Source organism: Bison bison, unplaced genomic scaffold (genome assembly GCF_000754665.1).
Source record: "Bison bison bison isolate TAMUID 2011002044 unplaced genomic scaffold, Bison_UMD1.0 scf7180017864537, whole genome shotgun sequence".
NCBI classification, from domain to species: Eukaryota; Metazoa; Chordata; class Mammalia; order Artiodactyla; family Bovidae; genus Bison; species Bison bison.
In genome coordinates, this window is record NW_011495085.1 from 6,695,906 (window position 1) to 6,721,863 (window position 25,958).

Here is a 25,958-nt window from a genome sequence, read left to right on the forward strand (position 1 = left end):
ATGTTGAGCTTTAAGCCAACTTTTTCACTCTCCACTTTCACCTTCATCAAGAGGTTTTTTAGTTCCTCTTCACTTTCTGCCATAAGGGTGGTGTCATCTGCATATCGAGGTTATTGATATTTCTCCCAGCTATCTTGATTCCAGCTTGTGCTTCTTCCAGCCCAGCGTTTTTCATGATGTACTCTGCATATAAGTTAAATAAACAAGGTGACAATATACAGCCTTGACATACTCCTTTTCCTATTTGGAACCAGTCTGTTGTTCCATGTCCAGATACACAATATAATTTCTGCTTTAAATAGATAAAGTCATAGTGGAAAGAGAAAAAATATCCTTTTTCCTATTTCCTCTCTATACCTCCTGTTATAACCTCTGGCCTCAGCTCCAGATCACAGTTTCGTTCAGTCACTCAGTCGTGTCCAACTCTTTGCGACCCCATTGACTGCAGCAGCCAGGACTCCCTGTCCATCACCAACTCCAGATCACAGTGGCAAGTTAATCCAAGGCAGTCTGATGAATATATATACACAGAACATAAGTGTACCTTTGTAGCACTATGCCAGACTTTCACCTTTTAAGCACTTGTGGGTAAGTTTAAGAACACCTGGTTTTCAAAACTGACTGAGAAACAAAGAAGGCAGAATCAGTAACTCAATACTTTAGTAACGTTCACCACCCCATGTAGTTGCAATTTTTTTTCTTGTGATAAGAACTTTATTTATAAAATCATGACTCCTGGTATCTCCAAACAATTGAATCATAATAATATCAAGATTATTAAACGTCCCTGGGTATATTCTCTATTCATTAAAAGAAGACTATTTGAACATATTTTTCTTTTGGAAGCAAATGTTCCAAGCGAGATTCTTATGCTTTGTACATATTGAGAAAAAGAAGAGTCTGCACTGCTTTAAAAAATTCACTGAAACTTAAGTAATAATAACTTAAGAAATAGACATTCTAAACTGAAAATAGTTTTTGACCTGTACAACATTGTCACATCTTCAGTATCAGGAAGAGATCAGTATTCTCAGCATGGTACCATATATATTTCAAGGTGCAGTGTCCAAGGAATTTTTTGTAGAAAGCAATTTTGTCAAATTATGTGCTTAAGAAAATTAGCCATTTGAGACAAGAAAACTGTGACGTGTGTGTTAACTTTTGGTTCTCTTGGATTCTGAATCACAACTAAATGTGGAAAAGAGTGAAAATAATATAACTTCATAAAATTCTGAGAAGCTCAATATTTTCCTGAGTATGGAAAATATCTAGAAAAAAAATAAAGTACTGCAAAATATTTGTGATGAAGATCACTAATAATGATAACAAAAGTGTTTATTTCATTATTTTTGCTATCATAAGACATAGCAAGTTTTTTAGAAATTTTAGAGTTATAAGACTATCTGAAAATATCAAGGTATTTAAAATGAACAGTTCACAATAGCCTTCATGTAACGATTAGGTTCCTAAGAACCAGCAGTGTGAATTAATTAAAATTTAGTACAAATAAAAATAACAAAAAGTCAATCATAAAGGATAAAAAACCTTTCAAGTTTTTTTTAATATTACAGTAATATGGCATTAAGAATATAGGAACTATATGTATAAATTTACATGTGAAATGACAAAATGACTCACAATAATGTTATATTTAAACTCTGATGGTATTAATAGCATATATTCCAATTTACTTATGGACATGGAACAACAGACTGGTTCGAAATAGGAGAAGGAGTATGTCAAGGCTGTATATTGTCACCCTGCTTATTTAACTTATACCAGAGTACATCATGAGAAACGCTGGGCTGGAAGAAGCACAAGTTGGAATCAAGATTGTCCAGAAAAATATCAGTAACCTCAGATATGCAGATGACACCACCCTTATGGAAGAAAGTAAAGAGGAACTAAAAAGCCTCTAGATGAAGGTAAAAGAGGAGAGTGAAAAATGTTGGCTTAAAGCTCAACATTCAGAAAACTAAGATCATGGCATCTGGTCCCATTACTTCATGGGAAATAGATGGGGAAACAGTGGAAACACTGGAAACACTGTCAGACTTTATTTTCTTGGGCTCCAAAATCACTGCAGATGGTGACTGCAGCCATGAAATTAAAAGATGCTTACTCCTTGGAAGGAAAGTTATGACCAACCTAGATAGCATATTAAAAAACAGAGACATTACTTTGCCAACAAAGGTCCATCTTGTCAAGGCTATGGCTTTTCCAGTGGTCATGTATGGATGTGAGAGTTGGACTGTGAAGAAAGCTGAGCACCGAAGAATTGATGCTTTTGAACTGTGGTGTTGGAGAAGACTCTTGAGAGTCCCTTGAACTGCAAGGAAATCCAACCAGTCCATTCTAAAGGAGATCAGTCCTGGGTGTTCATTGGAAGGACTGATGCTAAAGCTGAAAATCCAATACTTTGTCCACCTCATGCAAAGAGTTGACTCATTGGAAAAGACTCTGATGCTGGGAGGGATTGGGGACAGGAAGAGACGGGGACGACAGAGGATGAGATGGCTGGATGGCATTACCTACTCAATGGACATGAGTTTGAGTGAACTCCAGGAACTGGTGATGGACAAAGAGGCCTGGCTTGCTGCGATTCATAGGGTCGCAAAGAGTAGGACACTACTGAGTGACTGAAATGACCTGAACTGAGGAGTTAAAGAGCTTAGTGTTTTACTGAGATTTAAAATAAACACATTATTAAACTTAATTTATTGATTTTAATTGGAGGCTAATTACTTTATAATATTGTGGTAGTTTTCCCATACATTGACATGAATCAGCCACAAGTGTACATGTGTTTAATAAGCTTCTGTCAGCTCCAGGATTGGAACTGTGAGTACATTTTGTGATAAGTATTCATGAAGATTTCTGACAAGAAAGCTATCTCCTTGAGTCTTACCTGATTTTCAGCAGAGACTTGAATGATAATATTGGTTATTCATATTTCATTTATTCTTTATATTTCACTGCCTTTAAACATGCAGGGAATCACAGAGTTGACTTGCCTTGATAGTCTTATACCAATATCCCTATTGCAGATTAGTTAAACATGGATAGGTATACAAACAGAAAGCTTTTGAGAAGTTTAACTATAATTAACACTGTTTTATTTAAATAAGTAGCATATAAAGAAAGAATGTATGCTAAATATTACAATGTGATAATGTATTAAATAAATCTTATATGCATTTGTGATACATATATATGAAATGCAAATATACTCATGTATATTATACATAGTATGTTTGAAATTTATAATTGATATTGATAAATATCAGTTGATATAGCTTGATATAGATTTATTTAATATAAATGTTATAAGTATGATTTCTTATATTCATTGTTTTGAAATTAATTCCACATGTTTTCTTTTATGTTGAAGAGTAAAGGAAAACTATCTGGTTTGATCTCTTTGAAGTCAAAGGGACTCTCAAGAGTCTTTTCAAACACCACAGTTCAAAAGCATCAGAGAGTCCCTTGGACTGCAAGGAGATCAAGAGTAAAGGAAAAATACCAATAACCTCAGTACAGAGATGATACAACCCTTATGGCAGAAAGTAAAGAGGAACTGAAGAGCCTCTTGATGAAAGTGAAAGAGGAGAGTGGAAAAGTTGGCTTAAAATTCAACATTCAAAAAACTAAGATCATGGCATCCGCTCACATCACTTCATGGTGAATAGATGGGGAAACAATGGAAACAGTGACAGACTTTATTTTGGGGGGCTCCAAAATCACTGCAGATGTTAGCTGTAGCCATGAAAATAAAAATGCTTGCTCCTTGGAAGAAAAGCTATGTCCAAACTAGACAGCATATTAAAAATCAGGTACATTACTTTGCCGACAAAGTTTCGTATAGTCAAAGGTATGGTTTTTCCAGTAGTCATGTATGGATGTGAGAGTTGGACCATAAAGAAAGCTGAGTGCTGAAGAATTGATGCTTTTGAACTGTGGTGTTGGAGAAGATTCCTGAGAGTCTCTTGGAATGCAAGGAGATCAAACCAGTCAATCCTCAAGGAAATCAACCTTGAATATTCACTGGAAGGACTGATGCTGAAGTTGAAGTTCCAATACTTTGGCCACCTGATGGGAAGAACTGACTCATTGGAAAAGACCCTGATGCAAGGAAAGATTAAAGACAGGAGAAGAAGGGGGTGACAGAGAATGAGATGGTTGGATGACATCACCGACTCTATGGAGATGAGTTTGAGAAAGCTCTAGGAGTTGGTGATGGACAGTGAAGCCTGGCGTGCTTCAGTCCAAGGGGTCACAGATCCAGACACAACTGAGCAACTGAATTGAACATAGTTTTGACTCCTAGCTAAAGTTTCATGAAACATTTTATATAAATCACAATCAGATTTAGATACTCCTTTATCCCTCATAATTCAAGGATTAGTTAGAATTGTGTTGGCAGAACCCTGGGACAGAATGCCTTTGATGTTTGTAGGTCATTGAAGTCAATTTTTAAAAGGTATATGAGGAGGAAAATACAAAGAAGTTAAAGCATATTTTTAAAAAATATCTTCAGCATACCATTTCAAGGATTTCAGAAGTAGACAATGTAATTAGAATAAAAGAAATCCCAAAGAACTAAAATTGGTATATAAAGGTCAAAAGAGAGGTTTTGATCAATAAATCAAAAGTTTTTAGTGCATATTAGAGGATAACTTTGATTTTGCATAATCGGTCAAATTGCAAAAATAAGCAAGTTTTTTTGCGTCTGTTTTAAAGCTCAGTAGATACAAAATTCTGAGTAATTTCAAATGAATTAACCAGTTAACTAGCAACTACAAGAAAGAGTATGCTTCACATATAGCTTCGAAGCTTGGACTCAAGATTCAGAGACAAATAAACAATTACCTTTCTTTATTACAGCAGTGACAAGAATACAAAGCTTTAATACTTAAATAATTTGCTCAAAGCCCAAACCATTTTAATTGCTAATGTCATTTCAAGAAAGGTAAGGTACTTTCAGTTCAGTTCAGTTCAGTTGCTCAGTGGTGTCCAACTCTGCAACTCCATGAATCACAGCACGCCAGGCCTCCCTGTCCAACTCCCGGAGATCACTCAGACTCACATCCATAGAGTCGGTGATGCCATCCAGCCATCTCATCCTCTGTTGTCCCCTTCTCTTCCTGCCCCCAATCCCTTCCAGCATCAGAGTCTTTTCCAATGAGTCAACTCTTCCCACGAGGTGGCCAAAGTACTGCAGTTTCAGCTTTAGCATCATTCCTTCCAAAGAACACCCAGGACTGATCTCCTTTAGAATGGACTGGTTGGATCTCCTTGCAGTCCAAGGGACTCTCAAGAGTCTTCTCCAACACCACAGTTCAAAAGCATCAATTCTTCGGTGCTCAGCTTTCTTCACAATCCAACTCTCACATCCATACATGACCACTGGAAAAACCATAGCCTTGACTAAACGGATCTTTGTTGGCAGTTATGTCTCTGCTTTTCAATATGCTATCTAGGTCGGTCATAACTTTTCTTCCAAGGAATAAGTGTCTTTTAATTTCATGGCTGCAGTCACCATCTGCTGTGATTTTGGAGCCCAAAAAGATAAATTATGACACTGTTTCCACTGTTTCCCCATCTATTTGCCATGAAGTGATGGGACAAGAGACCATGATCTTCATTTTCTGAATGTTGAGCTTTAAGCCTCATCTAAATTCCAAGAAATACAAGTTATTTAAGAGCAAAAGGCAGTGTGATGGAATAAAACAAATTTGAGAGAGTGGAGGTGGTGTGGGGAGAAGTGTACATTTCAGAATTAAATTTGGTTTTTAGAGTTTGATTTTTAATTTCTGTACATATTTATGTGGCACTAGGAAACTTACCTAATTTTGGGGGGGGGGCATAGATTTTTTTTTTTTCCTCTGAAGCAGTATTGAGAAAACTATGTTGCAATATTGTTTTAGGCCCTTCATGTTGAATGGAAAGTCCATTGCTCAGTGCCTGGCATGTAGAAATAAATGCTATCAATTATTTTGAACATAGAAAATTACTGGAAAAAGCTAAATAATAAACATAGGAGATTTTCAGTTCTTAAAATAATTTTCAGTTCTTCAAAATAATTATGTAATCATTTGTATTTAGGAAAATCCTGTTTAGGATGGAATGATCAAAGAAGTAATTTAGAAAACCATAGGCAGTATTCTTTTATCAAATAATTTCAGAATGTTTCATAGCCATAAGACACATAAATATTAAGGCAAGATAATGTACAAGACATGTCACATGGCAAAACTGCATAGTGTTCATGTCAACTGTTTGTGACCCTACGGACTGTAGCCTGCAATGCTCCTCTGTTCAAGGTATTATCCAGGCAAGAAAACTGGAGTGGGTTGCCATGGCCTCTTCCAGAGCATCTTCCCCACCCAGGGATTGAACCTGGACCTTGCAGCTTACATCTTACATCTCCTGCACTGGCGGACAGGTTCTTTAACACCAGTACCTGGGAAGCCCAGGTACCCATAGATTCCATAGTAATTTAGAATTCTTAAAAATAATTTCACTATATGAGTAGAATGATCACATAGTACAGTTCTGCTGTGTTTCTATTCTTCTGCTTCCCTCAACCACATATGCTCTATTCCAGTCTTATATAATGCTTTATTCTGCTTACTCCCAAGTTTTTCACAACTTGTACTTTTAATCATGCTCTTCTTTTGGCCAAGGATAACTGTCTTTATTATAGACTGTAAGCTGAAAATGGACAGGAATTGTCTAATCTTTGAGCTTCCATAACATCCCACATTTGCAGCTGGTATGAAATTTAAGATCACCAGAATCTGTTCAGAAGTGAGGACAAGAAGGGAGAAACAATGTTAACATCTTAGAACTCTCTCTAAAATAATTTTTAAAGATACACAGCAATTCCCAGGTTCACAGTTATGTGTCCCTGATGATTCAGCACAATGTTGGTGACCTGGTCTTTAATAAATCATGACTCTCTTTGAATTAAGGTCCATGTAAGGTAGATTATAAAAATATACAGGAATGTTTCTACATAGTTTTTGTTTAAACCACACTTTTATAGCAGAATGTGAAATTTTAAAAAGACCAAGTACTATAGAGTCCAAACAATAAAAATAGAATTAATACCCATGGATATTTTAAATAAATATATTTGTTTTAATTACATTGCAGTCTACTTATCAGAATCAAATCAAATAATAAATGTAACAATGTTGGAAATGCTAATAGTGTGTATATTAGATTGTTCTACATATAAACCTAGAAGTTCTCTGTGTATGCATGCTAAGTCACTTCAGTCCTGTCCAACTGTATGTGACATATGGATTGTAGCCTGCCAGGCTTCTCTGTCCTTCAGTTCAGTTCAGTCGCACAATCGTATCCGACTCTTTGTGACCCCATGGACAGCAGCACACTGGGCCTCCCTGTCCATCACCAACTCCTGGAGCTTGCTCAGACTCATGTCCATCGAGTTGGTGATGCTTTCCAACCATCTCGTCCACTGTCATCCCCTTCTCCTCCTGCCTTCAATCTTTCCCAACATCCGGGTCTTCTCAAATGAGTCAGTTCTTCCCATCAGATGGCCAAAGTACTGGAGCTTTAGCTTCAGCATCAGTCCTTCCAATGAATACTGAGGACTGATTTCCTTGAGGATTGACTGGATTGATCTCCTTGCAGTCCAAAGGACTCTCAAGAGTCTTCTCCAACATGCAGTTCAAAAGCATCAATTCTTCAGCACTCAGCTTTCTTTATGGTCCAACTCTCACATCCATATATGGCTACTGGAAAAACCATACCTTTGACTAGACAGACCTTTTTTTGAGAAAGTAATTTCTCTGGTTTTTAATATGCTATCTAGGTTGGTCATAGCTTTTCTTCAAAGGATCAAGCAACTTTTAATTTTATGGCTGCAGCTACCATCTGCAGTGATTTTGGAGCCCAACAAAATAGTCTCTCACTGTTTCCATTGTTTCCTCATCTATTTTTCATGAAGTGATGGGAGCAGATGCCATGATCTTAGTTTTATGAATGTTGAATTTTAAGCCAACTTTTTCACTCTCCTCTTTCACTTTCGTCAAGAGGCTTTTTAGTTTCTCTTCACTTTCTGCCATAATGGTGGTGTCATCTGCATATCGAGGTTATTGATATTTCTCCTGGCAATTTTGATTCCAGCTTGTGCTTCACCCAGCCCAGTGTTTCTCATGATGTACTCTGCATATAAGTTAAATAAGCAGGGTGACAATATACATACAGCCTTGATGTACTCCTTTCCCAATTTGGAACAGTCTGTTTTTCCATGTCCAGTTCTAACTGTTGTTTCTTGACCTGCATACAGATTTCTCAGGAAGCACATAAGGTGGTCTGGTATTCCCATCTTGAAGAATTTTCCACAGTTTGTTATGATCTACACAGTCAAAGGCTCTGGTGTAGTCAATAAAGTAGAAGTAGATGCTTTTCTGGAATTATCTTCCTTTTTCAATGATCCAGCGTATGTTGGCAGTTTGATCTGTGGCTCTCTGCCTTTTCTAAACCCATCTTGAACATCTGGAAGTTCATGGTTCATGTACCTTTGAAGCCTGGCTAGGGGAATTTTGAGCATTTCTTTGCTAGCTTTTGAGATGACTTCAATTTTGCAGTAGTTTGTGCATTTTTTGGCATTGCCCTTCTTTGAGATTAGAATGAAAGCTGACCTTTGCCAGTCCTGTGGCCACTGCTGAGTTTTCCAAATTTGCTGGTTTACTGAGTGCAGCACTTTAACAGCATCATCTTTTAGGATTTGAAATAGCTCGGATTCTCCAATCAAGAATACTGGAATCAGATGCTATTCCCTCCTCCAGGGGGTCTTTCTGACCCAGGGATTGAACTCGCATTTGCAAGAGGGTTCTCTACCACTAGTGCCACCTGGGAAGCCCAGAAGTTCTCTGTGACTCCTTACTTTCCTTTGTTACAATTTGTCATTGTTCAGTCACTCATTCATGTCTGACTCCTTGATCCATGTAATGCACCCCACCAGGCTTCCCTGTCCTTTACCATCTCCCAGAACATGCTCAAACTCTTGTTTATTGAGTTGGTGATGCCATCCAACCATCTCATTCTCTGTAATGCCCTTTTCCTCCTGCCTTCAACCTTTCCCAGCATCATGATCTTTTCTGAGTTGGCTCTTCACATCAGATGGCCAAAGCACTGGAGCCTCAGCTTTAGCATCAGTCCTTCCAATGAATATTCAGGATTGATTTCCTTTAGGATTGACTGGTTTGACCTTTATGCAGTCTAAAGGACTCTCAAGAGTCTTCTCTAACATCACACTTTGAAAGCATCAAATTTTTGTCACTCTGCCTTCTTTATGGTCCAACTCTCACATCTGTACACGGCTACTTGAAAAACCATAACTTTGACTATATGGGCCTTTGTTGGCAAAGTGATGTCTCTGCTTTTTAGTACACTGTCTAGGCTTATCATAGCTTTTCTTTCAGGGAGCAAGCACTTTTTAATTTCATAGCTACAATCACCATCCATGGTGATTTTGAAGCCCAAGAAAATAAAGTCTGTCACTCTTTCCATTGTTCCCCATCTATTTGCTATGAAGTAGTTTGACCAGATTCCATGATTTTAGTTTTTTGAATGTTGAGTTTTAAACCAGTTTTTTCACTCTCCTCTTTCACTTTCACCAAGAGGTTCTTCAGTTCCTCTTTGCTTTCTGCCATAAGGGTGCTGTCATCTGCCAAGATTTGTGAAGTTTATCTATTGAATAGTATTTGAATTTATCTCCTGATTTCTATCTCCTATACCTAGTTTTTTGTTGTTGTTGTTGTTTTTGTTTTGTTTATTGGAGTATAGTCCCTTTACAACATTGTGTTAGTTTCTACTGTATAGGAAAGTGTATCATCTATACACTGATACATCAGCTATACATGTACATACAGGGGATTTTAAACACTATCATATTTAGATATCACAGATTTCTGTGTTTTTTTTAAGAAATTAGATAGCCAGTTAACAATTAGAAGTATATTTATTAGGAATAAAAATAGAATCCTGAGATTACAGAAATTCATCTAATGAAAGGAAAATAGAGATATAAGGAAATTGACTAAATTACTATACAATAGCAAACTGCTTAAGGTTTACTTTAAACAGAATTTAATACAAAACAACAAATCTCAATATTTCCAGTTTTTCTAAGAATATCATTAAAAAGAAAACATAACTTGATGCTTTTCTAGGTATAGAAAATGGGTCAAAGGTAGTTATTTTGAAAGTTATGGGCATTGTCCATTTGCAAATAGATCTTCTGTTCCAATCTGGGGATTAGGAAAAGGAAGTAAAAGTTCCTTGGCTCTTGAAATCCTCTCATTTATCCTCTTGGTTTTGCTCTTGACTGCATTAGCAGCACTTCCCAATTTCTTATCCTTAGCTTCTGCTTTTAAAATCCTATTGGTCAGATTTTATCATCGTTGGTCTTATGGTTTTCTAAATTGATTTAACTCAGGTGTGCTTCCCTAATCTGACATGTATAGTGTCTCACTCTCTCCCTGTGACTTTCCAGCCTGTGGAGGAAACAGCCTCAAAATACCGTGAGAATATCTGCATCGCAGACATAGAGAACAGACTTGTGGACACAGTGGGCAAGGAGAAAGTGGGATGATTGAGAGAGTCACATGCATTAAAACATATGCATTACCACATGTAAAACAGATAGCCAGTGGAATTTGCTGTATGGCTCAGGGAGTCAAATCAGGTGCTGTGTGACAGCCTGGAGGGGTGGGATAAGGTGGGAGGGAGATTCCAGAAGAAGGGGACATATGTGTACTTCTGGCTGATTCATGTTGATGGATGGCAGAAACCAACACAACACTGTAGAGCAATTATCCTCCAATTAAAAATAAATTCTAAAAAATACCCTGAGAAGTCATACTTCTAGAGAATTAGTGGGTCACCACAGCCAGGTTTTCTTTCTGTGGCCTGCAATGATATTTTTGCTGTAAATCTGTGGACATAGTGATGACTGATGACAGGAGAGAAGAGCCAATTATTTATCAAAAACTTTCTGTGGTAGACACGACTTTTTCCTGGGAACTTCTCCTAATCTTCCATGTGAAAACAGCTTTTCTTTTATGGGAGTAAATAGTTTGAAAATTGTAGCAAATCCCAGATTTTTCCAATTCAATAAGGTCCTAAACTCAGCTGTTCCTGAATAATTTTCTATTTAGTCCACTATAGCACAGACTTCTGGAGAAGGCAATGGCACCCCACTCCAGTACTCTTGCCTGGAAAATCCCAAGGGAGGAGGAGCCTGGTAGGCTGCAGTCTATGGGGTCGCTAAGAGTCGGACACAACTGAGCGACTTCACTTTCACTTTTCACTTTCATGCACTGGAGAAGGAAATGGCAACCCACTCCAGTGTTCTTGCCTGGAGAATCCCAGGGACGGGGGAGCCTGGTGGGCTGCCACCTATGGGGTCACACAGAGTCGGACACGACTGAAGTGACTTAGCAGCAGCAGCACAGACTTCACACCATACACAGCCATTCCCCTTACTATTTAAAACAGTAAACTTGAATGCTCAGCTGGTGTCCTATACTTTATTTTTTTCTTTTTTTGTTTTGGCTTTCCATCTCGAATTTTCTGTTTGTTTTTGATGTGTTTTATTTGTGATGGGTCTTATGGCTTTGATGCTAATAGATAAAAATGGAAATAGATTTGATATTGATAACTGCAAATGACTTTACACTTATCATGAGCTAAATTTGGTGAGGCTGATTGATCATTGATATGAAATAATTATAACTGTGTGTTATTCACTCAATCCTGTCTATTTTATAAATAATTCTGAAATAATTACAAGTAATTTTTCTGTAATTAAATAATTACAGAAAGACAATAATAGGTAAACACAAATATACTAAAATGTAACTTTTAAATCAAGTCCTAAATTGTTAGACAATGGTGTCCCCCAAGTCAATCACTTATTCATTCAGTAATTTCAGTCACTGTGTCTTTGAATAATGGCCTGAAAAGAAAAATATTTCACTTCATGTATCTCTACTATAAATTTTAATTTTCTTTTTCTCTGCTTCCCATCTCCATTCCCACCCCCAATCGTTCAACGTTATCATAGAAATGAAGTGTCTACTCTTTTTTTTTTTTCATATCCTATTGCTGTATTGTATTAACCTAATTGGTTGTGGACCTAATTGATCAAATTTTAAAACAATTCTTATTCTCTTCTACTAACCTCAAGTGACAAATAAGAAACAGGTATAAAACTACATGAATCTTCCAAATCCATAGCTATTTCGGTTATGCTGTTAACTGAGATTACCAAACTAGAAATATATTAATTTCCCCTCTTTGGCGATACAGCATCACAAATTCAAACATTTTTTTCAGGTAACCTGTCTCTACAAGCAAGTCAACACAAAGGCATTAGTCTAATTAAATTAGGGGCTATTAAATCCACAAATTAGCACACAAAGTTAGAAAAATCAATATCTTACTAGTTTCAAAATCTTTCATCTAGCTCCTCTTGAATTTTTCCCAGAAACATTTTGTGGTAAAAAAATTGATTTAAAGCTTTCCAAAATTTGGTGATCAATAATTGTTTTCTTGAGAGTTCCTTGGACTGCAAGGAGATCCAACCAGTCCATTCTAAAGGAGATCAGTCCTGGGTGTTCCTTGGAAGGACTGATGCTAAAGCTGAAACTCCAATACTTTGGCCACCTCACACAAAGAGTTGACTCATTGGAAAAGACTCTGATGCTGGGAGGGATTGGGGGTAGGAGGAGAAGGGGATGACAGAGGATGAGATGGCTGGATGGCATCACCGATGTGATGGACGTGAATTTGAGTGAATTCTGGGAGTTGGCGATGGACAGGGAGGCCTGGCGTACTGCAATTCATGGGATCGCAAAGAGTCGGACATGACTGAGTGACTGAGCTGAACTGAACTGAATTGTTTTCTAGTCACTAAGAAATTAACTCCTGTACTATTGCATTACCACATACCTGTATTGTACTCTCTTCTAATTTTAAAGTTTAGCAAAGTTTAAGGTGCAAAGCAAAGGTGCAAAGTTTAGCAATTTCCTATTTTTATATGAAATTCTTACATATTTAGGGTTGCATTAAGTAAGGGTTTGTTACAATAATGATAGCACTCCTAGTGTACAACACTTTTTTTTGCTGTCCTAATATTAATCTAATAATCTAGAAGTATTTAAACTCATTAGACTTGAATTAAGTCCTCAAAACTAATCAGCTATTTCTTATTTGTACTCAGAGATCATATTCAGGCAGTCTTACTTTATAGCCATTAATCTAATTTTTCTTTAATTATGCTTTAATTCTTGATTTTTTTGCTCTAAAATTTTCCTGTAAATATAGAAGTTTTGACAGGAAACCAGAAAAAAAAAAAAAAAAACTTTAAGCAGCAATCTCATGTACTAGACATGAAACACAGTTAATATTGTTTATTTATTTTTTTTAATTTTTGTTGGCATATAGTTGCTTTACAGTGTTCTGTTAATTTCTACTGTACAGCAAAGTGAATCAGCAAAGTGAATCAGTGATACACGTACATATATCTCTTATTTTGGAATTTCTTTGCCGTTTAGGTCACTGCATAGCATTGAGTAAAGTTCCTGTACTCTACAATAGGTTTTCAGTAGTTATTTATATTAATACATGCATTGTGTATTAATGTGTATATGTCAATCCCAATCTCCTAGTTTATTCCATGACTCCCTTCGCTTTTGATATGCATACACTTATTTCTGTGTCTGTGTCTGTATTTCTGGTTTGCAAATAAAATCATCTATATAATTTTTTCTAGATTTCACATGTATGTGTTGGTATATGATATTTGTTTTTCTTTTTCTGACTTACTTCAATCTGTATAAAGGTCTCTAGGTACTACCAATTTGACAGCTTATAACAGAATGTATTAATTATTTGGTGTTCTACAGGTCAGAAGTCTAGGTGGACTCAACTGTGTTCTCTGCTTAGGGCTTCAAAATGTCAAGATTATGACCAGGCTGGCATCTCACATGGAGGGATCTGGTGAAGAGAATCTGATTCCAAACTCTGTTGGGTTTTTAATTAAATCCAATTCCTTGCTGTTTTTCTCCTATAGCCTGAGGTTCTCATTCTGCTATAGACTGATGGTTGAGAGTCACTGTCTGCTCATAGGACCAGATCTCAGGTCCTTCCCCTCTTGCAGCTTCCATCTTTAAGCCCACAATGGAATATCCTCTCTTGCCAACATTTTCTCAACACATCCAGTCTCTTTAATTTCTTCTTCTGCTAACAGCCAAATAAAATTTGCTTTTAAAGAGCTTGTGTGATTAGATGAGTTTAATCTATCCATCTGGTACCTTTTAATTCTGCATTTTAAAATAATTTTCTGCACTTCTCAAGCTTTCTATCATCATATTTTTCTTATACTAAAAGAAAACACAAATTCTTGTTTTGGAATAGAGTTGGTTCTACATTGTAAACTTTTTAAAAGACTTTGATGTGAATCATTCTTACGGTCTTTATTGAATTTGTTAAAACATTGCTCTTGTTTTATGTTTTTTTTGTTTTGTTTTGTTTTGTTTTTTGGGGTGGTTTTAGCCATGAGGCATGTGGAATCTTAGCTCCTTAACCAGGGAAAGAATTCACACCCCTGCATTGGAAGGCAGAGTTTTAACCACTGAAGCACCAGGGAAGTCCCTTACCTTTTATACTTTTTAATTGGGCATTTAAATGAATAGTCATATTATTCTTGTGTAACAGGGATTCCCTGGTGGCTCAGGTGGTAAAGAATACGCCCACAATGTAGGAGACCTAGGTTTGATCCATGGGTTGGGAAGATTCCCTGAAGTGGGGCATGGTAACCCACTCCAATATGCTTGCCTGGAGAATCCCATGGACAGAGGAGCCTAGCAGGCTATAGTCCATGGGGTCACAAACAGTCAGTTGTGTAGCAGCAGAAAAATTGGGTGAAAATATCTCATTATCCAGTGTTTGTTGAATGACAAATATTTCAGATACTTCATTTCTTAGCACCCTGTGGATGGTAGACAGTTGCACCTAACTTAGGTTCAACCTTACCTGATGCCCTGCCCCAGAACGTTGCATTGAGCTACTGAACAATTTTAAAGCTAAAATTGAGAAGGAAGAAATATTTTACTTTGACAACACAGTGTTAGCAGCAAGCATCTAGTCTCCAAATAATCAGATGTATTATAATAGCAGGTCCCCAATTTTCTTCCCAAAGTGTGACAGTTTTAGAAAAGTAATATCGAAGAATTTTTGCAGGACAAGTTCAATAAACAGGGATTTTATTACCATCATGGTGACTATGTGGACATCATTTTTCCAAGTATAACACCTAAAAACTCTTGACAAGATTTTTTTTTAACTGCTTGAAGATACTTCAGAGTAACTGTAGACATTCTAATGAAGAGTAGAAATTCTGGAAAACAGAAAAGACAAAACAGTGAAACTTAAAATATGTCAAACTCTGATTATACTAACATCCATATTAGCAGATCACTTCCTATAAGGTATTTTCATATACTTATTAAATAAAAATTTATTTAATATCAAAATTTTATTTAAAAATAGATTATTAAAGGTTCAGTTCAGTTCAGTCTCTCAGTGTCTGAATCTTTGCAAGCCCTCTGACTGCAGCACACCAGGCCTCCCTGTCCATCACCAACTCCCAGAGTTTACTCAAACTCATGTCCATTGAGTCAGTGATGCTATCCAAACAGCTCATCCTCTGTTGTCCCCTTCTCTTCCTGCCTTCAATCTTTCCCAACATCCAGGTCTTTTCCAAGGAGTCAGTTCTTCACATCAGGTGACCAGATATTGGAGCTTCAGCATCAGTCCTTCCAATGAGTATTCAGGACTGATTTCTTTTAGGACTGACTGGTTTGATCTCCTTGCATTCCAAGGGACTCTCAAGAGTCTTCTTCAACACCACAGTTCAAAAGCACTGATTCTTCAGCACTCAGCTTTCTTTATAGTCTAAATCTCACATCCATACATGACTACTGGAAAAACCATACCTTTGACTAGATGGACCTTTATTGGCAAAATAATGTCTCTGCTCTCTGGCTTGGTCCTAACTTTTCTTCCAAGGAGTTAAATTGTTGCGCTGTCTTTGCTATATTCACCAGTTGGCCCTCTGCTCATGCTCAATTTTCTAGATTGAGCATTAGCTTACTCTGCTTTTAATTGGTTGATGTCAATTTTGGTTTCCCTTCTTCACCAAGTCAATCTCCTGTACCCTTTTCTTTAGAATATTTTGGTTATAAATGTATTTGTTGAACTGTGTGCATATGTCCTATTATTTCTGCAACTATCTGCTTTGCTTGATCTCCTCTTACTAGAACATAGGCACAAGTCATCCCTAACAAGAAATCAACACAAATCACTCAATCAACCTTTCCTTCTAAGGGCAAAAACCATAACGAAGAAGGGTTACAACCCTAAAGCCTGGGAAAAGGAGACCTCAAGTGGAGCGAGTTAGGAAAAAAAAAAAGATGAAAAGACAGAGAAATACAGCACAAATTAAAAAAAAAAAAAGGTAGAAACTCACAAGACCAAATAAACAAAGAAGAAATAAACAATCTACCTGAAAAAGAATTCAGAGTAATTATAGTCAAGATGCTCTTGAGAATAGAATGGAGAAAACACAAGAAACATGTAACAATTATTACAATCACCAAGGACATAGAAGAAATAAAGAATAAGCAAACAGAAATGAATAACACAATTAGTGAAATTAAAAGTATTCTAGAAGGAACCAGTAGCAGAATAATTGAGGCAGAGGAATGGACAATGAGCTGGAAGATAGAATGTTGGAAATAACTGCTGAAGCACACAATAAAGGAAAAAGGATGAAAAGAATTGAGGATAGATTCACAGACCTTTGGGACAATATTAAGCACACCAACATTTGAGTTACAGGCGTCCCAGAGGAAGAAGAAAAAAGGAAATGTACTGAGAACATTTTTGAAGAAATTATAGTTGAAAACTTCCCCAACATGGGAAAGGATATTGTCAACCAAGTCCAAGAAGCACAGAGTCCCTTACAGGATAAACCCAATGAGAAACACATCAAGATGCATATTAATCAAGTTAACAGAGATTAAGCACAAAGAACATTAAAAGCAGCAAGACAAAAGCATTAAGTAATATACAAGGATAACCCATATGATTAACAGTGGATCTTTCAGCAAAAACTCTGCAGGCCAGATAGAAATGACAGGATATATTTAAAACAATTAAAGAGAAAAATCTATAACCAAGATTACCATACTCAGCAAATATCTTATTCATAATTGATGAAGAAATCAAAAGCTTTACAGACAAGCAAATTTAAGAGAATTTAGCACCACCATACCACTCTTGCAACAAATACTAAAGCAACTTACGTAGACAGTAGACACAAGAGAAAGGAAAGATCTATGAAAACAAACCCAAAACAGTCAAGAAAATGCCAATAGGATCATATGTTTCAATAATAAGCTTAAACGTAAACAGACTAAATGCACCAACCAAAAGATACAGAGTGACTGAATGGATGCAAAGACAAGACCCATATATACACTGCTACAAGAGGCTCACTTCAGACCTAGAGACACATACTGAAAGTAAAAGGATGGAAAAGATATCCCATGCAAATGGAAAATAAAAGAAAGCCAGAGTGGTAATTCTTATTTTAGACAAAATAGACTTTAAAATAAAGAATATTATAAGAGACAAAGAAGGACACTACATAATGATCAATCCAAGAAGAAGACATAACAATTGTAAATATTTATGCACCTAGCATAGGAGTACCTCAATACACAAGGCAAACACTAACAGGCATAAGAGGGGAAATCAACAGTAACATAATAGTAGGGGACTTTTACACCTCACTTACATCAATGGACAGATCATCAAAACAGAGAATCATTAAGGAAACACAAACCTTAAATGAAACATTAGACCAAATGGACCTAATTGATATCTTCAGGATTTTCCATCCAAATGCAGAATAAACTTTCTTCTCAAGTGCACATGGAATGTTATCCAGGATAGACCACATCTTGGGCAACAAATCAAAGCTCAGTAAATTTAAGAAAATTGAAATTGTATCAAGTATCTTCTCTGATCATGTTATGAGACTAGATTTCAACTATGGTGGGGGGGGTGGGAAACCTGCAAAAACGCAAATTCATGGAGATTGAACAATACATTACTAGTTAATGAAGAGGTTACTTGAGAAATAAGGGAAATCAAAGGATTCCTAGAAACAAATGACAATGGAAACATGACAACCCCAAAACGATGGGATTCAGCAAAAGCAGTTCTAAGAGGGAAGTTTATAGTGATAAAATCATACCTCGAGAAACAAGAAAACAATTGAATAGACAAGCTATCTCTACATCTAAAACATCTGGGAAAAGATGAACAAAAAACCCCAAAGTCAGCAGGAGGAAAGAAATTAAACAGATCAGAGCAAAGAAATCAATAAAAAAGAGGTGAAGGAAACAATAGCAAAGATCAATAAAATTAAAACGTAGTTCTTTGGAAAGATAAACAAAATTTACAAACCACTAGCCAGACACATCAAGAAAAAAAGAGGGAAAAATCAAATCAAGAAAATTAAAAATGAAAAAGGAGAGGTTACAACAGACACCATAGAAATAAAAAGTATCAAGAGAATATTATGAGCAACTATATGCTAAGAAGATGAGCAACATAGAGGAAATGAACAGATTCTTAGAAAAGTTCAACCTCTCATGACTGAACCAGGAAGAAATAGAAATTATGAACAAGTCAATTACACACATTGAAATCGAAATAATAATCAAAAATCTCCCAAAAAACAAAAGCCCAGGGCCCAAAGGCTTCTCAAGGAATTCTATCAAACTTTTGCTGCTGCTGCTAAGTTGCTTCACTCATGTCCGACTCTGTGTGACCCCATAGATGGCAGCCCACGAGGCTCCTCCGTCCCTGGGATTCTCCAGGCAAGAACACTGGGAATGGGTTGTCATTTCCTTCTCCAACGCATGAAAGTGAAAAGTGAAAGTGAAGGCACTCAGTCGTGTCCGGCTCTTAGCGATTCCATGGACTGCAGCCTACCAGGCTCCTCCATCCATGGGATTTTCCAGGCAAGAGTACTGGAGTGTGTTGGCATTGCCTTCTCCCATCAAACCTTTAGAGAAGAGTTAATGCCTATTTTTCTGAAACTCTTCCAAAAGCAGTCACAGAGGAAGGAACACTTGCAACTCATTTTATGAGGCCACAGTCATCCTGATACCAAAACCAGGCAAAAACAATGCAAATAAAGAAAATTACAAGCCAATATCACTAATGAACATAGATGCAAAAATCCTCAACAAAATTCTAGCAAACAGAATTCAACAACATATTGAAAAGCTCATACACCATGATCAAGTCAGGTTTATTCCAGGGATGCAATGATTCGTCAACATATACAAGCAATCAATGTGATGCACCATCCTAACAAATTGAAACATAAAAACCATACAATCATCTCAATAGATGCAGAAAAAGCCTTTGAAAAAAAATCAGCACCCATTTATGATAAAAATGGTTCAAAAAATGGGCATAGAGGGAACCTACCTCAGTATAGTAAAGGCCATATATGAAAAGCCCACAGCAAACATTATTCTCAATGTTGGAAAAACTAAGTGCATTCCCTCTAAGCTCAGGAACAAGACAAGGGTGTCCATTTTCACCACAATTATTCAGCATAGTTTTGAAAGTCCTAGCTATGGAAATTAGAGAATAAGAAGAAATAAAAGGAATCGGGATTGAAAAATAAGTAAAACTTTCATTGTTTGCAGATGACATGATAATATACATAGAAAACCCAAAAGAAACTATCAGAAAATTCCTAGAGCTAATCAGTGAATTCAGCAAAGTTGTGGGATACACAGTCAATACACAGAAATCACTTGCACTCCTATATACTAACAATGAAAAATCAGAAAGAGAAACTAAGGAATCAATCCCATTCACGATTGCAAAAAAAAAAAAACTGATTAAAACATCTAGGGATAAACCTTCCTATGGAGACAAAAGACCTGTATACAGAAAATTATAAAACACTGATGAAAGAAATCACAGATGACATAAATGGTTAGAGACATATTCCATATTCCTGGGTAGGAAGAATCCATATTGTGAGAATCACTCTACCACCAAATTCAATCTACAGAGTCAGTGTGATCCATAGCAAATCACCAATGGAATTTTTCACAGACATAGAATTAAAAAAAAAAAATCACAATGCATATTGAAACACAAAAAATCCCTAACAGCCAAAGCAAAAGCAGTCTTGAGAAAGAAGAATGGAGCTGGAGGAATCAACCTTCTTAACTTCAGACTATACTACAAAGCTACAGTCATCAAGATAGTATGGTACTAGCACAAAAACAGAAATATAGACCAACTGAACAAGATAGAGAATGCAGAGGTAAAACCCCACACACCTATGGGTACCTTATTTTTAAGAAAGGAGGCAAGAATGTACAATGGGACAAAGAGAACCTATTCAATTAGTGTTGGGAAAACTGTAAAACTACCTGCAAAAGAATGAAATTAGAACACTTCCTAACACCATACACAAAGATAAACTCAAAATGGATTAAAAACCTAAATGTATGGCCAGAAACTATTAAACTCTTAGAGGAAAACATAGTCAGAACACTCAATGACATAAATCAAAACAAGATCTTCTGTGATCCACCTCCTAGAGTAATGGAAATAAAAACAAAAATAAGCAAGTGGGACCTAATTAAACTTAAAAACTTTTGCACATCAAGGGAACTACAAGCAAGGTAAAAAGACAACCCTCAGAATGGGAGAAAAGAGCAGCAAAGGAAAGAACTGGCAAAGAATTAATTTCCAAAATATACAAGCAGCTCATACTACTCAATACCAGAAAAGCAAACAACCCAATCAAAAAGCAGGAAAAAGATCTAAACAGACATTCTCCAAAGACATAGATGGCTAACAAACACATGAAAAGATGCTCAACATCACTCATTATTAGAGAAATGCAAATCAAAACTACAGTGAGAAACCACCTCACACCAGTCAGAATGGCCATTATCAAAATGTCTACAAACAATAATTGCTGGAGAGGATGTGAAGAAAAGGGAAATGTCCTGCTTTGCTGGTGTGAATGTAAACTGATACAGTCACAATGGAAAATGGTATGGAGATTCCTGAAAAGTTAGGAATAAAATCACCATATGACCCAGCAATCCCACTCCTAGGCATATACCCTGAGGAAATCAAAATTGAAAAAGACACATGTATCCCAAGGTTCATTACAGCACTATTTATAATAGCAAGAACATGGAAGCAACCTAGATGTCCATTAACAGATGATTGGATAAATAAGCTGTGGTACATATATACAGTGGAATACTAGTCAGCCATAAAAGGGAACACATTTGAATCAGTTCTAATGAGGTGGAGGAACATAGAGCCTATTATACAGAATGAAGGAAGTGTCAGAAAGAGAAATATAATTATTGTACACTGACACATATATATAGAATCTAAAAAGATGGCACCGATGAATTTTTTTTCAGGGCAGCAGTGGAGAAACAGACATAGAGAACAGACCTGTGGACCTGAGGGTAAGGCAGGAGGGAGAAGATGAGATGTGTGGCGAGAGTAACATAGAAATTTACCATGCCATATGTAAAATAGATAGTCAATGGGAATTTGCTCTGTGACTCAGTGAACACAAACAGGGGTGCTTTGACAGGCTGAAAGGTGGGATGGGGATGAAGATGGGAAGAGGTTAGGGAGGGAGAGGACATGGGTGTACCCATGGCTGCTTCTTGTTGATGTATGACAGAAAGCCACAAAATCCTGTAAAACAATTATCCTTCAATTAAAAAAAAAAAGACGTAGGATGTCTTATCCCTACAATTTTAGCATGATTACCATTTTTTATAAAAATAAAAATTACAGTTCTCTAGTCTGGAAACATAAATTGTGAAAATACTTCTTCAGCATTACTGTAGTTACTTTCCAGAAGTTAGCTTTATATGTATGTATATTTTGCTTTGTTCATCATAACTGTTTTAATGAATAACTTATTTGGAAAATGCACATTTTCTGTAAGGTGACTTCAGGTTGCAGTATTGGCTTGCCTAATAGCATTTTGAACTAGACAGAGAGTTATCACATAGGATCCTAAATCAAGTGAAATCATATTTCTAAGTATCCATTCATCAGTTTTAGACAAACAGTCTATTATTAAAATTCTGTTTACCAGTGAACAGGGTTCTGTTCCTACTGTTTTGAATAGACCTCTTGTAGTTAACACAGGCATTAATCATGTCCTTTATCAAGTAGCCTAATAATCTTAAGGAATTGGGATCATTATGATGCTAAATTATTTTTCCTCACAGGGAATGAAAACTCTCTTTTAATAATTATATAAAGTAATAGGTAATAAGAACAAGAAAATGACATACCAAAAGTGTTCTTTTAATTTTCTTTTGAAGAAAAAATTTGCAAAAATTGACTTGTCCTTTTCAACACTTTCCCCTTATTTCTTGTCTTGTTATTATGTGGTTTGGGTTACCAATTTCACCTATCCTATTGGAATATGTTGGAGTATTGTATTTTTCTTACACTAAGTATCACTTGTATAATTTTACTGGATCATATCATCATGGAAAAGGAATATTTTACTGGTTTTATATACATGAAAAGTCTTCCAAGGTATCACAGTGATAAAGAATCTCCCTGCCAGTGCAGGAGATGCAAGAGACCTGAGTTCAATCCCTAGATTGGGAAGATCCCCTGGAGAAGAAAATGGCAATCCATTCCAGTATTTTCTTGGAAAATTCCACAGATGGAGGAGTCTGGTGGGCTACAGTCCATGGGGTCATAAAGAGTAGGATACTACAGAGTGACTGAGATCATACACACACACACACACACACACATGAAAATACTTTCGTTGGTACAAAGTCGTACATAAATGGTGTAGAACACATTGCCATTTTAAAATTTTACCTCATGACTAATTGAAGCCTATTAAAAAAGGAAAAAGCACCAAGAGAAGTAAATTAACTAAAACAGTTCAGAAGAATGCTATTCAGAAGAGTATGAATACTGCAGAAAGAAATCTGGGAAGGAGTTCTGGGAGAGAATTACAGTTGGGAATTAGCAATAGATTGTCTTTGCTTTAAAGCGAAGGAACAGAAAAGCTTCTATTTTGAAATCCAATTAATTATGGATGAATTGGATTTCTTTTTGTTCTACATCAAATACCCAATCATTTACCAACCCTTGTTAGCCTTACCTCCTTTGATCCTTCAAACCATCCAGATAGTTCTCCCCATCAAAACAGGAACAATCTAGCTTATGTCTATCATCTCTGATCTTTATACAGGCATCCTTCTGCTGGTGACATGCCCACCTTCATCTGTGCTCTCTTTTCCCTATGTTCTTCCATTCTCCAAAGTTATCTTATGAAACTGATAAGATACTCAACATGATGGCTAATGTTCTGTGTCAACTTTCTAGGCTATAGTGCTCAACTGATTACTCAAACAATAATTAGATCTTGCTTCAAGTTCTTTAAATGTGGTTAGCAATCACATCAGGAGACTTTGAGTAAAACATATACTCCATAGCCTGGGTGGGATTCATCTTAACAATTGAAGGCAAAGACAGATTTCCTGAAGAAAAAGAAATTTTTAAGACTTTAATATAGAAACCTTGCATGCTTGAGTTTCTAGCTTTCTCTGACTCTTTATATATTTATGTGTGTATATGTATATATATATATATATATATATATGTATTTCTGTTTATATATATATATATATATAATATATGGGTATAGATCCCTTTATGCATACATTTTTTTTTCTGTTTGTGTAAAGATTGAGGACTAATAAATCTACACATAATGCTCTGTGGCCACTATCACATTCAACTCATCTCTCTAGAGTCATCTATTACAGCACTCTGGTCCTTTTGAATTTGCTGTATCTCTGTCTCATTTTATGTCATTTGTCCTGTTCAATAACTGGTTACTGTCCTTCAGAACTCAGCCAGCCATCATCTTCATTTCCTCCTCCATCCTCTATGCCTGCAAAAACTGAACTAAGGAGTTTCTGCTCCTAGAGTATACTTTGTGTACCATTGTAACACCATTTTTCTCACAATGATCATGGACTTATTGTCTAGCTCACCACTGTAGTTTTTTCAAGGGCAAAACCAACTTTGTATTTTTCTTTGCATCCCCAGAGACTGTTGCTATTCTAGGCACATATTGATTGTTGAATAAATCAATTTGTTAGCAAATCTTTGGACCATGTAATTCTTTTTTATACAAATTTATTTAATTGGAGGCTAGTTACTTTACAATATTGTATTGGTTTTGCCATACATTGACATGAATCCGCCACGAGTGTACATGTGTTCCCCATCCTGAACTCCATCCCACCTCCCTGCCGATCCCATCCCTCTGGGTCATCCTAGTGTACCAGCCCTGAGCACCCTGTATCATGCATCGGACCTGGACTGGTGATTCATTTCACATATGATAACATACATGTTTCAATGCCATAGTAAAGGCTACCAGATAGGCTACTCTTTTTTTCTGTTTATTCATTTGAATATATACTTAAAGTACTTGTAATATTTTATTCTTTGAAAGGGATCTTAATCTACTATAGACTTAAGATAGGAGAAAGAAGAGTGACGTCAAAGTGTTTCATTCTATGGATCAAATGAACTCTGTGTCAGTTTTCATTCTAAAGAAGCAAATGTAGTCTAATGATAAATTAGAGTGTTTATTGTGTGTCAAGCACTGGTTTAAATACTTCATGAACTCAGAAATAAGAAAGCTTTATGAGGCAGATAATGCTGTTATAACCTACATTGTGTAGGCAAAAACCAAGATACAGAGAGTTTGAGGGATTTGCCAAAGGTCACAGAGATAGAAAGTAACAGAGATGTAATGATGAACCCATAAAGTTTAGACTTAGCATCTAGGTGTTAACCACTCTTTAATGTCTCAGTGAGTGAGTGACACATTGGGGAAACATGAATATGCGTAACTAACTATTCTTCTATAGCTTTTAGTTCAGTCATAGACTGTGTAATAGCTCTTATTAAATGTAGCCAATTTAAGTGGTTAGTAAATAATGGTAGTTTTGACTACTGGAGAAATCAAAGATGAGTTCTGGAATAAAGTATATATTATGCTAAATGAATTTTGATGTCATGAGTTAATGTATTGGAGCCAAAATAATGAGTAAAGATTTTATATATCATGTCATCAAAATCAAAACTTTTGTTTTGAAGGTATGAGCAAAGAACAAATATTTGCTAGCTTAAAAAAAAAAAAAAAAACAGAGATGGAGGCAAAATGTTAGGTTTTAGTTTCATAATTTATATCAAAATAAAAATTGCTGTTATATTAAATTTTTACCAAGTATATTACTTTCCTAAGGCAGCTTTACCAAAATGCCACAAACTGTATGACCTAAAACAACAGAAGTTTTATTCCCTCTTGGTCTGGAGCCTAGAAGTCTGAAATCAAAGGATGAGCAGGGCCATGCTTCTGCTGAATTCTCAGGGACAGTCTCTTCTCTGTCTCTCTGCCAGCTTCTGCTGGCTACTAACTGTTCTTGGCATTTCTAGCTACATCACTTTCATCTCTGCTTCTGAGGTCACTTGGTGTATTTGCCTCTGTTTATGTCTGTATCTCTGTGGTCAGATACCCTTCTTTATATAAAGACACCGGCCATTGAATTCAGGGCCTGTCTAAATCACTAGAACTGCACTTCTTCACAGACCCTTTCAAACAAGGTCCCTTTCACAGATTCTGAGTGGACATGAATTTGTAAGCACGCTGTTCAACACAGCACACCAAGTTTACCTTGTAAACAGAGTGATTTTTAGCTGGACTCTATTACCAA